General features: G+C 45.9%; 1 protein-coding gene and 1 pseudogene across 7 annotated transcripts in view; one reads left to right on the forward strand and one right to left on the reverse strand.

Annotated features, from left to right (window-relative positions):
- Fut10 (fucosyltransferase 10) overlaps window positions 1-18,049 on the forward strand; it is a 77,972-nt gene that overhangs the window by 23,648 nt on the left and 36,275 nt on the right. Inside the window, exon 1 of one of the 7 annotated variants that reach the window (XM_006509025.3) lies at window positions 14,847-14,941. The exons of the other annotated variants lie outside the window; for them this stretch is intronic. The gene's annotated coding sequence lies outside the window, so the exon portion shown is untranslated. Of the gene's footprint in view, window positions 1-14,846; window positions 14,942-18,049 lie in introns of those variants that run through there. 7 annotated transcript variants of the gene reach the window in all.
- On the reverse strand, window positions 3,405-4,404 carry Gm8051 (predicted gene 8051; annotated as a pseudogene).

The following is an 18,049-nucleotide window of genomic DNA, read 5'->3' on the forward strand; positions in this document are numbered from 1 at the left end:
AACTTCTTCCCTGGTCAGTGCCTCCTCCCAGCACGCTCTAGTGGTCTTGCATGCAGCTGCTTGCCTCTTCTGCTGCTTCGCTCCCCATTTCGCAGCCTCTATCCATGCTGACTTCCTTTCTTCTCGTGTAATTACCATGCTACCTGCTATCTGAAACCACACTGCTGCTTTCTCCTCTGGAATGTTCCTTCTACTCCCTAATTCTCTTTGTTCCACTCATCCACTCATCCTTCAATCTCAGCCTGTATCACTACTACCCTAGGACACCTCCTCTAACCTGCTGACCAGGTCTAGCCTGCCCTTAAAACATCTCACAAGTCCTCTGAGTTCTGATGTAACATTTACCATGTGACTGATCGCTGGGTGCCTTTCCTACTGTGCTGTGAGCTTCACAAAAATGAGGGCTTTTGCCATTTTACTTCCTATTGTATTTCTAGTCCTGAACATACTCCCCCCCCCCCCCCCCCCCGCCCCCATGCCAAACACTGAAAGAGCTGCCCTGGCCAACCTAATCAAGAGTTTTGTGGCAAGAGTAAGCTGTTCCACATGATGACAAGAGGGGGCAGCAGAGAGCTGTCAGAGTAGAAGCCTCTGTGAGGTTAGCAAACCAGGCTTGTCCGGCTCTTTAATTAGGAACAGACTAGGAGAGGGAGAAATGTCAATTTGGAAACCGAGAGGCCAGAGAACGATCTGTTCAGAAGAAAAATGGGGTGAGAGTGAGAAGGTTCTAGCAGGAGTTCAGGAGAGGAGGCTGGTGAGGTTTGTGAGCATGTCTTAGCCCCTGGCTGGGTGTCCTCATTCACGGCGGTCCTTTCCAGGGCTGGAAAGGATCCTGCCCCAGTCATGCTGCAGACAGGCTAGTCCATGAGGATGGGAGCCGCTGTGTTCTGGCCAGCAGCTTCTTTTCCTCTGGGAGCTCACAGTACATAGAGAGTGGCAATTCTGTCCCTCCACGAGATTTGAGACTCACAGGCTGGACCTTGAGACACGAGGAAGAAGGAGAAGGGTAGGAAGTAACATTTCCAAAGTGCCCTGTGTCACAGACACAACAAAGTCTGTCTGGTAAGATTACACTTTAACGCATTTGAAAGGTGGATGTATTCTGCTCTGCGGGTTACAGTCGTAAGTGTCGGCCATTCATCAGGCGGCTAATCTGAATTTTAACCTTAGCCTCGTGGTTTACAAATCTGTCTTTCTGATATGTACTCAGAAGACACGGAGACTCCCCCCACATTTTTTAAAGCTTCTTCTTGTGTAAGGAGAGCATGGTCTCTTTTTACTCCTGTGTTACACGAGGACTAACATTTTTATGAGGGAGGTGGAGAGTTCAGCTTGGCTCACTTGAGGGCTCTGGGTTCCACCCCCAGCACCACACACAGAAAAGCTGCGCTGGAAACGGTTACCCTAATTATGTGTGTGTTGGTTTCTGGGAAGTATTTAGGTTGATATCCACACTCTGTGTGGCTGGCCTGTAAAGGGAACTCTGTCAGGACCTTCCTCTTGATTTTATATGGAAACAAGCAAACATTTTGGGAGGGTTTCTTGGTCAGAGTGGCTCCCCGTGTAGAGAAAGGAGTTATCAGCTCACAGCTCAGGAACCAGCTTTAGAATTATTCCGAGTTTCTGTGAGGTCCTCTGGAGAGAGTCCCCTCAGGAGAGCTTGCTCTTACGCCCACCCTCCATACCCCCAGTACCTCTATTGCCTTCACTGTCTCCATGGTCTCCACTGCAGGCACTGTGCCTGCTACACCCACTGCGCACACTGCACCCACTGCTTCCTGTGTGCCCACTGCCTCCACTGCATGCACTGTGCCCACTGCTCTCACTGCATCTACTGAGCCCACTGCACCTGCTATGCCCACTGTTCCCACTGCCCCCACTGTGCCCACTGCACCCATTGCCTCTACTGCACCCACTGCCTCCGCTGCACGCACTGTGCCCACTGACCCCACTATACCCACTCTATCCCCTTGCACCCTCTGCACTCACTGCTCCCACTACTTCATCCACTGCATTAACGGTGCCCTCTGCCTCCACTGCTCCTACTGTCCCCGCTGCCCCACTGAACCCACTGCACCTACTGCACTCACTGTAGCCCTACACTCCCTGCAGCCACTGCACACACTGCCTCCATTGAGCCCACTGACCCTACTACACCCACTGTACCCCTTTGTACCCTCTGCGCTCACTGCACACTGCACCCACTGTGCCCACTGGGCCCATTGTTCTCACTGTCTGTCTCTCCTGCCCCTCAGTACCCAATGCCCTCACTGTGTCCCCTGCACTCACTGCACATATTACACTGTAGGCTTTGGCTTGCTATGCCTGAGCACCCTAGCCCAGGTCCCTGACTTCACTGTCCACAGAGCCCGTGTGGCTAGGAGGTCTGTGGCCTGGGATGGAAGAGCATCATCTCAAAAGATAGAAAGCCAGCAGAGTTGAGGGCAGTGCCCAGCACTGTCTCTGTTACCTTAGCAGCTGAGAACTGAGCACGGGCAAGTGCTTTTGGCAAGGGAGAGATATGTGACTCTATCAAGTACTAAATCATGCTGAAGAATTTCACAGACGCTAGTGGTAAATCTGTCGTTAACACCGTCTTTGTCCTTCTTTGCACTAGTGTGGCCTGTTACTATCCATTTTCACCCGCAGGAATGACTTGTCTGTGACCCCTTCCCATTATCACCTGCGGGATAGTATCTGTGTTGCCTTGTTTTTATTAGGTAGATTTGATCAAGCAGTTACTAACGGTGACAGCAAGCTGCTCTTCAGATGCCTGCAGATGTCAGTATAGCCGTGGAAGTGGCTGCTGCCACCGGCACCTTCCGTTCTCTGTGCACATGCCCTGAGTCATGTTAAGTTTCTCTCCTACTCTGCTTTTAGTTTGGAAAACACCTGTCGATTCACAAGGAGCTGAGAACGGCAAAAGGGCTCTGCTCTCCAACCGAAGGAGTATTTGCTGGGGACTTAGAACACATTTCTCTCCCAGTTAGCTAATTTTCAGGATGCTTTAGTGAAACCTTTTGGAAGAGACCACAGTGAAGATATACTGTCAAAGAAATTATTCTAGTCAAATTCTGGGACCTAGAATTAGGAAACGGAGCACATGGAGATGATGGAGGATCTGGTAAGTGAGCTTCATACACAAATTTCAGGGTGTTTTCCCAGGAGGTGACACTAGAGGGCAGTATGCACGGGTTAACGCTGGTCAGGGAGCAAGGATTTCTATTCTTCCAGTTATGTTTGAAAGTGTTCTTGCATCACTCTTTAAAGCTTCATTTTATCACACAAAGGAATAAAAAGTGTTAGTGTCTATGCTACCAGAAGTATTTTAGGATGAGAATTTTGATAATTCTATCTAGTTAATATTTAGATCTAATGTTCAAAGTCAAACTTTATCTTTTTTTAAACCTTTACATAAACAATTTATTTACTCTAAAGGGCAACACAGACAGAATGCCATATAAACACAAAGGAAGTCGTGCAGGGTGGAGATGCTGGCCAACTTTAGATCTGAGGCTCATAAGCAACAGCCCAGGTTTCTGAAAAGGGCGAGGGTAGGGAAGGAGAGGCAGTGTGGTTCTGTCACACAGCCAGATAGAAGCCAGAGCTCTGAACAGTGGGAAGCATGCCTGCGTCCCAGCACAACTGGAAGAAACTAGCTGCTAGGGGCTTACCAAGCACAAAAGTTTATCCCTTTACAGCACTTGAAATACTGACATCACTATTAAAATAAAAACAAGTTTTACTTAATAATCAAAACCACAAAAGACTGGATATGCCAATGGCGGAAATGCAAAATTGCGCCCGCTTAACCCTCCCAGATGACTAGTAACTGTACGGATGGACTTAGCTGCAAAAGGTTGTAAACCAGTTCTTGGTAAGCCAATCTCTTCCTCGTCATGGAGCCCAGGGCCCCGGCTTATGAGGGGGCAAACGTCTTTGCTTGTGCTCGGACCCTTTACTTATATTCCACCCTGCTTTGGCAGTAAATTGTGTAGGTCTCTGCTTGAGCTGGGTCTTGAATATTTGGTTCATTTAGAAGTTCTTGTATTCTTAAGATCTGTCTGATGGTGATAGCTGGCTCCCAGTCCTTGTCTTCCTCCAGGACAGACAGGCATACTGTGCCAGAAGGATGCACGTTCGGATGAAAACAGTGGTGGTTCAAATTTACATTTTTGGTGGTGAGGACGGATAGTCATCTTTGAAAAGCCTACTTAGTTTGAACAAGCCTCCTTCCCACGGAGTCCCCTTCTTTCCAGGGATAGCACACTCCCAGTTCATCAGGTTCATCGTACCATCAGAGTTCCTTGTCGAGACAGCCACAAAGCCAAAAGTGTGGAAACTCCAAGGTTTCCTTTCCTGCACAAGTCGGCTGAGGGCCATCCCGGACATATTCAAAGTACCAACAAAGGGACAGGAACTTAGAACCGTCCGCGCGCCCCCTGGTGGTCATCCTGGCGCCTGCTCCATCTTTCTTTTTTATTTTTCTCTTCTCTCTTCTCTTTTTGGAGGCACTCAGAGCTATGAGTTTCCCTCTTAGGAATGCTTTCATTGTGTCCCATAAGTTTGGGTATGTTGTGGCTTCATTTTCATTAAACTCCAAAAAGTCCTTAATTTCTTTCTTTATTCCTTCCTTGACCAAGGTATCATTGAGAAGAGTGTTGTTCAGTTTCCACGTGAATGTTGGCTTTCTATTATTTATTTTGTTATTGAAGATCAGCCTTAGTCCATGGTGATCTGATAGGATGCATGGGACAATTTCAATATTTTTGTATATGTTGAGGCTTGTTTTGTGACCAATTATGTGGTCAATTTTAGAGAAGGTACCATGAGGTGCTGAGAAGAAGGTATATCCTTTTGTTTTAGGATAAAATGTTCTGTAGATATCTGTCAGATCCATTTGTTTCATCACTTCTGTTAGTTTCACTGTGTCCCTGTTTAGTTTCTGTTTCCATGATCTGTCCATTGGTGAAAGTGGTGTGTTGAAGTCTCCCACTATTATTGTGTGAGGTGCAATGTGTGCTTTGAGCTTTACTAAAGTTTCTTTAATGAATGTGGCTGCCCTTGTATTTGGAGCATAGATATTCAGAATTGAGAGTTCCTCTTGGAGGATTTTACCTTTGATGAGTATGAAGTGCCCCTCCTTGTCTTTTTTGATGACTTTGGGTTGGAAGTCAATCTTATCAGATATTAGGATGGCTACTCCAGCTTGTTTCTTCATACCATTTGCTTGGAAAATTGTTTTCCAGCCTTTCATTCTGAGGTAGTAGTGTCTATCTTTTTCTCTGAGATGAGTTTCCTGTAAGCAGCAAAATGTTGGGTCTTGTTTGTGTAGCCAGTTTGTTAGTCTATGTCTTTTTATTGGGGAGTTGAGACCATTGATATTAAGAGATATTAAGGAAAAGTAATTGTTGCTTCCTGTTATTTTTGTTGTTAAAGTTGGCATTCTGTTCTTGTGGCAGTCTTCTTTTAGTTTTGTTGAGGGATTCTCTTCTCTTCTCTTCTCTTCTCTTCTCTTCTCTTCTCTTCTCTTCTCTTCTCTTCTCTTCCTTCTCCTTCTCCTCCTCCTCCTCCTCCTCCTCCTCCTCCTCCTCCTCCTCCTCCTCCTCCTCCTCCTCCTCTTCTTCTTCTTCTTCTTCTTCTTCTTCTTCCTCCTCTTCCTCCTCCTCTTCTTCTTCTTCCTCTTCTTCTTCCTCCTCTTCTTCTTCTTCTTCCTCTTCTTCTTCCTCTTCTTCTTCTTCTTTCTTCCTCTTCCCCTCCCTTCCTCTCCTCTTCCTTCCTTCCTTCCTTCCTTCCTTCCTTCCTTCCTTCCTTCCTTCCTCTCTCTCTCTCTCTCTCTCTCTCTCTCTGTCTCTCTCTCTCTCTGTCTCTCTCTGTCTCTCTCTCTCTCTCTCTCTCTCTCTCTCTCTCTCTCTCTCTCTTGGGAAATTGGACTATGGATCCAGTGCGGGGACTACAGTGTTCATCTGTCAGTGTCTGATTCATATACTCACCACTCTCTCCTTATTTCATTCAAACTTTATCTTTGTTTAAAAATAAAACAAACAAATAAACACAACAAAACAAAAAACTGTTCCTAGTGTGGTGGCCCTTGCCCATAATCCCAGAACTCAGGAGGCTGAAGCATCAGGATTGTGATGCAATTCAAGGCAATGTAGGAAGGAAGGCTCTGTCTCTGGAACAATAAAAATAAAAATGGTAGTTCTTTCCTTTTATAATTACTGATCCCAAAACTGTCCTCTGGAATTTATGTTTGTGTGTCTTCTCTCTCTCACCTTTTTCTTTTTGGTTTTTAGACAAGATCTCATGTACCCAGGCTACCTCAGATTCTCTGTATGGCTGAGGATGGTCTTGAACTAGGGATTCTCTTCCATCTCCCAAATGCTGGGATTGCAGTTGTGTGCCACCATGCACCATTGCAGCTCATCCCCCTCCCTCCCTCCTCCTCCTCCTTGGATGGAAGTGTGGCCTAAGAGCTTCGTTAGGGTTGGTTATACAATAGAAAGTGAGAGGCTATTTGTAGGAGCATGGCCACCTTACAGGACTACACTACACTACAGGAGCAAATGGCTTCCTTTCCCTCTGCAACTTTTAACCTCCAGTACTCTTCAGGGAGGTTTGGCACCTTAGGAACCCCTTCATCTAGGCTACTGCCTATAAGAAATTGGGGAAGCCTTGGGCCTTTTTAGTCTCTTCTCTATCCATGACAGGATGCCATTTAAAACCCACCTGGGAATCCATCCCATATTCAGTCACCAAACCCAGACACTATTGTGGATGCCAACAAGTGCACGTTGACAGGAGCCTGATGTGGCTGTCTCCTGAGAGGCTCAGCCAGAGCCTGACAGATACAAAGGCAGATGCTTGCAGCCAAGTATTGGAGTGAGCATGGGGTACCCAATGGGGTCCCCCAAGGGAGGAGTTAGAGAAAGGACTGAAGGAGCTGAAAGGGTTTACAACCCCATAGGAAGAACAATATCAACCATTCAGACACCCCAGAGCGCCCAGGGACTAAAACCACCAACCAAGTAGTACGCATGGAGGGACTTATGGCTCCAGCTGCATATGTTGCAAAGGATGGCGTTGTTGAACATCAATGGGGGGAGAGACCCTTGGTCCTGTGAAGGATCAGTGCCCCAGTTTAGGGGAATTTGAGGATGAGGAGGTTGGAGTGGGTGGGTGGGTGGGTGGGAGAGCGTCCTCATAGAAGCAGGGGGAGGGGAAAGGGATAGGGAGTTTTCAGGGGTGGGGAAGGGAGCCGGGAAAGGGGATACCATTTGAAATGTAAAGAAAGAAAACATTCAGAAATAAAAAGTTACTACATTTACCCACTCAGCCATCTTGCTTGCCCTGACAGATGTGGACGGGCTTCATGTTGTGTGGGTCTTCTGCTGGTTAACTCAGCTGCTGTGAGTTTAATAGCGCAGAGGCCGTGTGATGCCGGTAAGATCCACAACCCCCAGAGTCAAGCTCTCACATTCTTTGTGCCTCCTCTTGCTTGGTGTTCCCCAAGATGTGGAGGGGACGTCTCGTTTAGAACTGAGCATTCGACCAGTTCTTGTTCTCCTTACTTTCTGCAGAAGAAACTTTCTCGAATGATGCCGACAACAGCAGTGATCTGTGGATATAAATATTGATAGTTAGAAGGCACATCATGATCACTTAGATAATCAACAGCCATAGCTTTCCTACTAGGCATAAAGCTAGCCTTCCTAGCATGGACTTTTGACGAGGTTATATAGGATCAGATGTGTGAATTTCCTCTTGGGGAGGGAATCTGAAAGCATTTGGTCACCCCTGTAAGTTATTTGCTGTGATCGGACCAGAGGGAATATCTTGTCTGGTTGGTCAGTAGTGTAACATGGAGCCTTCACAGCTGAGTAGGAATGTACAAGAGAGCTCTCCCTTAGCAGCCTGCCTACCTTCTGTCAGGATGAGGGCTACCCAGCAGGCAGGAAGCTTCCCGCTCACTTGATTTCTCTAGGTCCTGCAATGAGAGCAACACATAACCACTTCTAAATAATACATTCATTCTTTTATAATTGATCCTATTTGATTTTGGTTATTTTTGTGTGTATATATGTGGTGGGTGCATTTGGGTGCAGGTGCCTGCTGAGGCTAAAGGAGGGCATTGGGGCCTCTGTAGATGGAATTACAAGTTGCCTGACAGCGGTGGCTGGGAACTGAACTTGGGTGCTCGGGGAAAAGCAGCAAGCCCTCTAAACCACAGGGTCACCTCTCCAGCCTCTTCTCCCAGATAGAGGACTGTCGGTTTTGTGTACTAAAAGACCCCTTAATTATTATTGTGTGTGGAGCGCGCACGTGTGTGGCGTGGTGCAGGGGAGGAGGTCTGAGCACAGCGAGGTAGAGTTGGTTTCCCCCTCCCATCTTTATGTCAGTCCCGGGGATCAAACTCACGTCCTCAGGCTGTGCAGCCAGTAGAGTCATCTACGTTTCCCCAGACACATATATTTCTCTACCTCAGATCTAATGTAGTTACATTGTATCACACCGGAAATCGATTATAATATAACGTTGTAATTTAGCTTTTCCTCATAGCGTATTTCACGTGAGAGGCAGAGCGGATAGAATGAAAACCGTGAGAGGCAGAGCGGATAGAATGAAAACCCTCTCGCCCTCCTCATCCTCTGAGGCAGCCGTCAGTTTCCTGTTTGGGGTTGATTGCTCCCAAATTGCCTTCTCCCTCACTTACTGTGAATACATCCCAGGGCTTCCTTCACCAGCACTGTTTACATCGCTGTCACCATGGTTACGTGTCACATTGCTTAACTTAGAGCCAATGACTCCATTTTTTTCTGCCTTTTTACTTTTATTTTGTATCTCTTATCTTGAACTAAGTCTTTAAAGGTTCTGAAATTTTATTAATCATTTACCACTAATTTTGTGTTCCACTCACAGATCAAGCATCTGTAACTATCTATAAATGCTTTAAATGAATAAAATTGAAGTAAATGGTCCCCTACTACAGTTACTTACGAATTTGACTTTCTTGTAGGGGACATTTTTTTTTAAATGCTGCTGAATATTCTAGAATATCCTCATTTTGGACTTTCAGGTAGCCTGGGTCCCCACACCCCCATTTTTGCTGATTAATGATGGAGTTCCTAGTTGCTTACAGACTGTGTCTGGTCTCCCCTTGAGTAGCCGCAGCCCATTTCCTAGGAAGGATGTGAAGGGAATGAGGAGTTGAGGCTGGGATTGAAGGCGTTGCTTCTCTATCTCTTAGAACTTGCTGAGATTCTGATTCTTCTGCCTTACGTGACCCTTGGAGTTAGAAAGTCACAGGGGCAGCTTTGTCACGGCACACCAGGGAGTTCGTTGATCTCCCTGTGAGTTGCTATCCCATGTTGTGTCTTTGGGAGAAAGGTAAGATGCATTCTGACTAGAAAATGTTGGTGTCTAGAATTGGGTTGACTCTTAGATCAGATTGGTTCTCTGTATATCTGGAAATGTTTTGATTCTCTTTCTTCTATAAATAAGGTTTCAGGAACGTGTGCTGACATATCTGGATATGGGGCTTTTGCTTCTGCAGAATAGGTGCTGAGCAAACCTTGCAATCGAGATATGTTTTTCATTCCTGGAAGTGTGTGTTGTGGTGTTTTCTTTACGGTGTCTTCTCTGATTGCATTCATTTAGGAATAAAAAAAGAAGAATATGGCTAAGGTATAGGAGTTTAAATTGTTTGATTTTGCTTGGTAATTTCAGAGCTTCACGCTTTTGAAAGAAAGATACTCCCACTATTAGAATCGTAGGTGCTCTTCCAAGGTGCATTGGTCTACCATGTGCGGCTACTTGGAGGTGGTAGGTGGTAGAGCCTTTAAAATTTGTCCAGGGGGAGGTTTTAGATTATTGGGGCACATGCCACATCTGGGGTTAAGGGGACCACAGCCCCTCCCTTTTTGTTTCTTCATGTTCTATCTGAGAAGTCAGCAATTTGCCCCATTGTGTGATCAGCAAGGACGTGCAACCATGAACTAGAACAGTTGGCCCGTAGAGCATGGGCTAAAAGGCCCAACAGTGTGCCAAGATGAGTGTTCTCATTACAGGCTGACTTACTCAGGCACTTTTTACAGTGCTGAAGTTAGCGCATGCACTGCTAGATTATACATACACGTCAGGTTCATCTTCCTAGTGAATTCTTCTGTCTGGGTTTGTTTGGCTTTATTTATTTATTGGAAAGCAGGGAGAGTTGAACCCAAGACCTTGCACATGTTAAGGATTCAGCTGTTTCAGCTCATTTTAGATCTTGGAATGTACTTGCATTGTATGTGTTGAAATCTGCTTGCTCTTTCGATGGGATATTATGGCACTGCATATTAATATATACCTACCACATCACCACCACCACCACCATCACCACCACCACCATCACCATCATCACCATCACCACCACCACCACCACCATCATCACCACCACCATCACCATCATCACCATCACCACCACCACCATCATCACCACCACTATCACCACCACCACCATCATCACCACCACCACCACCATCACCACCACCATCACCATCATCACCATCACCACCACCATCACCATCATCATCATCATCGAATTGCTCACCTAATCTGTTGCTGACTGAGTTATCGAGCTATGGTACTGAGATTACATAGAGAAATTTGACCACAGGAAAGGAAGGGAGATACAGCTGTTCTCCAGGATAGCAAGGCATCTTAGTTTGGGATGCTATCACAAAGCCTCACAGCCTGAGTGCTTATGGAACACTTGTTACAGTTCCTGAGCTGGGAAGCACAAGGTCAAGGCGAGGGAAGCCCACATTGGGTGAGGTCCCCCTCCTGGCTGGTAGATACCTGTTTCCTTGCCGTGTCCACACTTGGTGTGGAGAATGAGAGTCCGGTTTCTCTTCCTCTGGGAGGAATACTATTGAAAGCAGGTGTAAACACATGAAAAGATAAAATTATTATGCCGTCGTACACCTAGGAAGTGACTCTTCTTCTCTAGTCCACAGAGCCCTTTTCTCAGTAAACACAGTCGTAAGATGGAGAAGCAGAGATACAGCAATGGGTAAGAAAGGTTCAGGTACAGAGTATATCTTTCAAGTATCAGGGCAGGCTTTGCATCGTGGTTCTGCTCAGACCCCGAGTAACGCTCAGGGAGCAGCCGAGCTCCCTAGGCAGAGGACCCAGCTCTTGCCTTCTGTATTCCGTCTCTGCATTGTGAGAGTGAATGGAACGGAAGCAGGTGCAGCCAGTGTGCAGCGCCTTCCCTCCCAATTTCTGAGGCCTTCTCACTGCTTCACAGCTGACGTACTCGGAATTCCCAATGTCTCACTTTCATTTTCTTTGGCTTCGTCTCTAATGTCTTTGAAGACAAGTTGAGGCATCGTTCAAGAAAAAACTGACTTGGTAATGGCCGGGTTCAAAGGGGCCGAGTTTCATGACTGTTGGGGATTTTATAGCCCCAGTTCTTGAGACAGAAGAAAGTGGAAGTATGTGTTCAGTAAGGATGGGGTTTAACATTGAAACATTGTTTCTTAGTTCATGTGTTAACCTGTCAAATGCCTTCTTTTACTGCATGGTGCCTGAAACTTGATTCTTGGTATCCAAGCTGTGAATCAGACCTCAGGAACTGGCAGATTCATGTGCACCATGAGCAGCCATCGTGAGTGTTTGAGTCCGATGTCACCGTGCTTTACTTATTGCTGGTTGGATGATGGCGATGTTCTAGGTTATACCTTCTCGGTTCATCATACAACTCAGTCCCAAATGAATATTCGACAGTCTAGAGTTCATTTCGAGATGATAGGTGCACACAACCGCGTCTGACTTTTATGACCTTGTTAACTATAGGTTTCCCTCTCTCAGGCAGAGCCATTTAATAAAGTGAAATCACCACTCTCTCTTTATCCTACCAGCCAGGAAACAGGTTTATAATATGTAAAAATAGGATTCCGTAGTTCATCTTGGCCCAGGTCTAGCTGCGCTGTAGATGAGAATGGCCTTGGTGCTCTCTGTCTCCTGCTCCTTCTGACTTTGTGTTATTCTATCTTCATTTTCTCACCTTGGATCAGCGCATGTGGCACTTTTCTCATAACGTCACCTGCCCATTCTAATCCTCTAATTCCTTTTGTGCAGACACAATGATATCTCTGTAGTGCCGTTACTTTCCCAAGCGCTGGCCGCGAGGTACTGCAGGGAGGATTCATTTTCACCATTTGGCATCCAAATGACCCAGCCCGTAACACCCAGCGGCTGGCCACTGTACATTATTGGGCAGAGGGGACCAGCGGTATGGTAGGAAATATGAGCATGGTGGCTGTTAGGGGTGGTCAGCAGGAACAGGCTGCTGGCCCCAAGGATCTGGCTCAGGCACATGGCACTCTGTTGGGCCCCTGCGAGCCATTTCAGCTCTCAGGTTGCTGAGGGTCAAATTGGCTCTGATGTTTTACTGGGCCGGGATCTCTACTGTGTACTAGACTTTGTTACATACCATTGATGGAAGAGACCATCCAACAACTTTCCATTTCCCAGGTGGGAAATAATTCTGGGAAGATGTTTGGCTCTATTGGTGTAGTGCAGAGAGCTGCTTTGTCGGCTGAGAGGAACCGGCAAGACTTTTGGCACTAGAAATGTATGTGCACACACCATACACTCCCAAGCCTTAGCCCTTGCCAAATATGTATCAAGTGAGATACTTCTGGCTGTTTTCCTTGAGGCATTTTCAGTGCAAGCTCACAGAAGGGCCCTTCCGGGCCATTTTAAGGTTTGGGCTGTTTTCCTTCTCCATCGTTACCATCGGCAGACAGCACCTTTGCTCCGGTGGTTGCTGCATGCTATCTGTGGCTGTATAGCAACAAGGCAGATTTCATCAGTTCCAGCCTCAAGTGCCAGCTATGTGCGGGGCATGCCAGTCCTCTGGGGTGGGTTAGAATCACAGCCTCAGAGCGGGCAAGTGAACATGCTCAAACCCAGATGTTCAAAGGTTGCATCTGTACACTAAAGGTCATCTGTAACTTCTTCACGTTTAACCTTGACAGAGAAAAATCTTTCCTAGCTCCTTAAAACACAGCGCAAAACATTGGTACTGTTAAAAATGCCCTCCCTCAGGAGAACCTGTCTAGACCATATCCAGAGGTTAGGCATGGCCCCCCAGTTGAGGGATGGGGCCACCCACCCATCTCCAAAATTTTAACCCAGAATTGCTCCTGTTTAAAGGAAATACAGGGACAAAGAGTGGAGCAGAGACTGAAGGAAAGGCCATCCAGAGACTGCCCTACCTGGGGATCCATGCCACATGCAGACACCAAACCTAGGCACTATTGCGGATACCAAGAAGTGCCTACTGACAGGAGCTTGATACAGCTGTCTCCTGAGAGGCTCTGCTAGACCCTGATTAATACAGATGCGGATGCTTGCAGCCAACCATCAGACTGAGCACAGGGTCCACTATGGAGGAGTTAGGGGAAGGACTGAAGGACCAGAAGGGGCCTTATCCATGGGAGGGAAGTCCCTTGGTTCTGTGAAGGCTTGATGCCCCAGTGTAGAAGATTGCTAGGGCGGTGAGGCAGGAGTGGGTAGGTGGGTGGGGGAGTCCCCTCATAGAAGCAGGGTAAGGGGGGATGGAATAGGGGGGATGCAGAGGGGAAACCCAGAAAGGCGATAACATTTGAAATGTAAATAAATAAAATATCCAATTAAAAGAAATGCCCTCCGTGCTCACTGTGCCTCAGCCGGTGTCCTTCTGTGGCCTGGTATCCCATCCCTTAGTTTTTCCCATTTCTCTCTCCACCCACTCTATTCTCCCCAGCCATCAGCAGCCACTGATGCTACTTGGAACATCTATGAGATTAAAAGTTTCTGCACGTGAGTGAGCTCTTTCTGGCTTAGGGCTGGCTCATGTCATTTGGCAAAAATGAGCTGTAGTCGCACTTATGCTACAGATGATGTCACTCTCTGCACACTCAGTCTGCTTCTGTTTCTCGGGGGTTGTGACTAGGGTACAATAGGCATGAAAGTGTAGGTGTCCCGTCAACACACTAATTTTGCCTTCATTTCCTTTAGGGCATGCATCCAGTGGAGGGATTGCTGGATTGCATGGTAGCTCGATTTTATTTTATTTTATTTTATCTTATTTTATTTTATACAACTTGTTTTTAGACATGGTCTTGCTGTGTGGCCCAGGCTGGCTTCAAACTCACGATCCCCCCTGTTTCAGCCTCCGAAGTGCAGGGTTTACTAGCACTCAATGCCACATTGAGTTTTTTTTTTTTCTTTCTTACTTTCTTACATATATTATCTGTTTATTTTAATGGGTTATTGTTAATAGCATTCCTTGCCATTATGCCTGTTTATATACATGTTTCTAAACATATATTGCCTGTTTACGCTAACGGATTTACAGTGATATTTTCTTACAGCATGTGTGGATCTAATCCAACATGCCAGGATTTTCAGTGGGGAAAATCTGCATTCTGGGTAACTTGGAATTCAGGAGGTACCACAGTAAACACTAGGGCCCCTGGGATAGCAGCTCAGAGAGGCTCTGTTTGGAAGCCGGAGTAAGGATTAGAGTTTTGGCTGGATGCATGAGCATCACCTGACTTCAACCCGTTAAGTTTGTTTTTAAACTTCTTGTAACTTAGTATTTTAAATTATGTACACATTATGCTTTAATTACTTGTCTGTCTCCCACCATGCTATTTTAAGAGCACCAACCTCACCAACATTTAGTTTTTAAAATGCTGAAAAGAAGTAACCAAGCAAAAGCATTACGATCTAACACATTGAGCTACGAGGTGCTGTTCTTTCCGGTAAGGAGCCTGGTTTGATAGCTTAATTTTTGTGTTTCTCAAGACAGGGTCCTGACTGTCCTAGAACTTGATCCATCGACCAGGCTGGCCTCGAACTCACAGAGATTCGCCTGCCTCTTATCTCCCAAGGGCTGGAATTAAAGGTATGTGCCACCACTGCCAGGGTCTAGCTGTTTTTAAAAGCTGAATTGCAAGACGTTTCTCTAACAGGACTCCTGAGAAGATGTGTTGATCTTCATTTGCATCTGACATACTCCTTAGCTGAGACTTAGCAGACTTCTCAAGTCAATTCTGCCCTCCCCACTCTGAGGTAGATGAGACCCCTGGCAGTTTACTGTACCACATAATTTCCCCGTATAAATTATGCTCCAAGATACTCTTAGAAGCAGGCAGGCTGCCAGGGGCAGTATTTCTTAAGCGGCAGTGGGAACCAGGTGGCAGTTTTAGGAATGTGTCTGAGCTCTTCCACACTTTACTAAGTTTCTGGGGCTTTCTTATGCCTTTCTTTGTCTTTCTCTATAAATTTCTGGTTTTATGAAAAATTAGACAAACAGTGCCTGAATGTATTACTGTAGAAAAATTTAAACAGCAAAAGCAGTCTCTCAGGAAACAGTGAAATTTCACCTTTTATGAGCCACATTCCGGTTGTATTCAGGGCTTTCAGAGTTTTAACGTAAAACTGTTTGGCATATAGATTTGTGCGTGCACGCGCGCGCGCACACACACACACACACACACACACACACACACACACACACACACACACACACGCTATTCATACATACATTCGCATGTATATACATTTAGGGATTTTCACACTGTATTGGTTCAAAGCTATTGCATCTTTACAAGCAACTGCAATGGGGCTTGTAGCCTTACTGAGCCCTCCTCCTTCTGCTCATCTTCCCTGCCTGTGCTCAGGGTGTTAGTCAGATGTCTACCCCTTGACAAAATACTTGAGGTAAACAAGATGAGGAAATGCCTCACAGGTGCAGTGTGGCTGTTGCCTCATTCTGTTTTGGCCGTGGTAACACAGCACAGGAGGTTGGCATGGAGCAAATTTTCTGACCCCAAAACGGCCAGGAAGCAGAGAGGAGAGGAGGGCCAGGTCTCCTCCTTGGTCCAGGGGTATTGTTACTGTCTCAACTGCCTTCCACTAGGCTCCATACCTTGAAGGATTCACCATTACAGGCTAATTGCAGGCAAATCACTAAGCCTTTAACACAGGAGTCTCTGTAGGATGCCCAGATCACCCTGTAAGAGTTACTTTGAACAAATTTGGTCTTTGCCCATATACACTATTAGTTCTCAGTCTGAACCGTTAGGTCAGTCATATACATCAGAATCTTGATATATTCTATTGAATTTGCCTCTGAAAAGTACTTACTTTCTCATTCAAAACTTGAATACTTTTAATAACTAAGTAGTTTGAACCAAAACAAAAAAAACGGATAGGGAAAAATTTCAAGCACCAGCAAGTCAGACATTTTTTTCTTGTTTAAACAAAATTGTATTGGTTGTTTACTTTTGCCTTTGACTCAGACAAAAGTTTCTCAGACCAACTGAATATATGTTTGGGTTGTTGATTTAGTTGCCAGCTGTAACATCAGGACTTCACATGGCTTCAGGATGCAATTTAGTATTTTTTTTTCATGACTGCTCGCTGAGGGTAAACACGTAGGCAAGTAGGGTCAGGTCAGCGTTGGATAACTAAGAATTTACAACCAACCAAACCATCTTTCCTTTCAAAGCTAAGAGTATAACATTTTTTAGCCTTGTTTTCCTTTGCCTATAACTTATTAATTCTTTCTCAAATCACCGACTTTATAAATTTTTTGCAAAGAATAGCTGGGTCCTAAAGCATTGCTTATATTTTATTGCATTATGTTATTACGTTATTTTCACAAGGTAGTACGGTAACAGACTCATTTGCCATGAAAGAGTATCGTGGAAAATTAACATAAAACTTACCCAAGACATAAGGCAATAAAAATGTCATAAGAAGAGTGATCTGTTGCACCAGTGTCTCTCTAATTTGGTCACTGTTTTTATGGTCACTTGTACCTGTTGATCTCATGGGGTGGACTTGCAGGCCACAAAATCTTAACAGCTGTGTAATCTGGAAGGCGAAGAAGACAGAGGAGAGGGCGGTCTGGTTAATACTGTCAACTCGAGTCCAGAATCACCTGGAAGACAAACTGGTAGGCTTTTCTCTCTCCCTTGGTGATGCTGATACAGGCCAGATTAGACCAGATTGAAAGGAAATGAAGGCAGGCGTATTAGGAGGCAGCTCTTGGATGGGTGCACTAGTCTCACTGATAGAGACACTGAAGTCACAAGCCCAGGCTAAAGCAAGGAGGTTTTACAGATCTTAGGCGAGGAGTGATGGCGTGTCAGCTAGCAGCTGGGATTGTGTGCATACGCGGTCAAAACTGACCCTGGGCGAGCACTCTTGGGTGGGTTTCCAGAAACTTGGAGACGAGGAGTTATGACATTGTTAGCCTGGAGTTTTCTCCATGCATGCAGGGTTGGGGGAAGGAGGGTAGATGGGGTTTTCCAGCTATGCAGGGGTTGGGGTGCCAACCAAACACAACCTCTAGTTGTACCTGTGAGGAGTCTCCAGGCTGCGTTAACTGGGCTGGGATGACTGTGGGGAGCACCATTCCATGGGTGGAGTCCAAAGCAGAATAGGAAGGAAAGATAGAGCTGGGCACCCATCTTCACCTCTCTGCCCCAACTGTGGATGCACTGTGAGCGGCTGTCTCCGGTTCCTGCCACTGTGATGTCACCACTGTGCTAACTGTAGCCTTAGACTGTGAGCCAAGTAACCTTCCTTCCTTAAGTCGCTTCTGGCAGATTTCCTGTTCTAGTGTTGGAGAAGGCACCTAACTCACCTTCCATTCTCTTGGGCTGCCACAGTTGAAGAGCCATCTTCTCCCCCCCCCCTGCCCAGAGGGTTCCAGAAGCACCTCAGCTCCTCTAAATAAACATCCATTCATTGCTTTCCTGTTGGCTCTCATGCTTGGGATTCCTGTATCCCGCCCTCCAACGTGGCTAATTACCATGTTTGGCAGATCAATAGTCACTCTACATTATCATCACCATCATGCAGATTATATTCATAGACCAACCAGAGATTGCTTTTCTTGTTTGTCTTGAGCTCGTAATTGAGCCTAATTTTTTGATTACTAGGCTTTCTGTGTAGTCGTCAGTAGTTCAGCACCAATCTCTTAGACTAGTCAGAAATAATT

Source organism: Mus musculus, chromosome 8 (assembly GCF_000001635.26).
Source record: "Mus musculus strain C57BL/6J chromosome 8, GRCm38.p6 C57BL/6J".
NCBI lineage: Eukaryota > Metazoa > Chordata > Mammalia > Rodentia > Muridae > Mus > Mus musculus.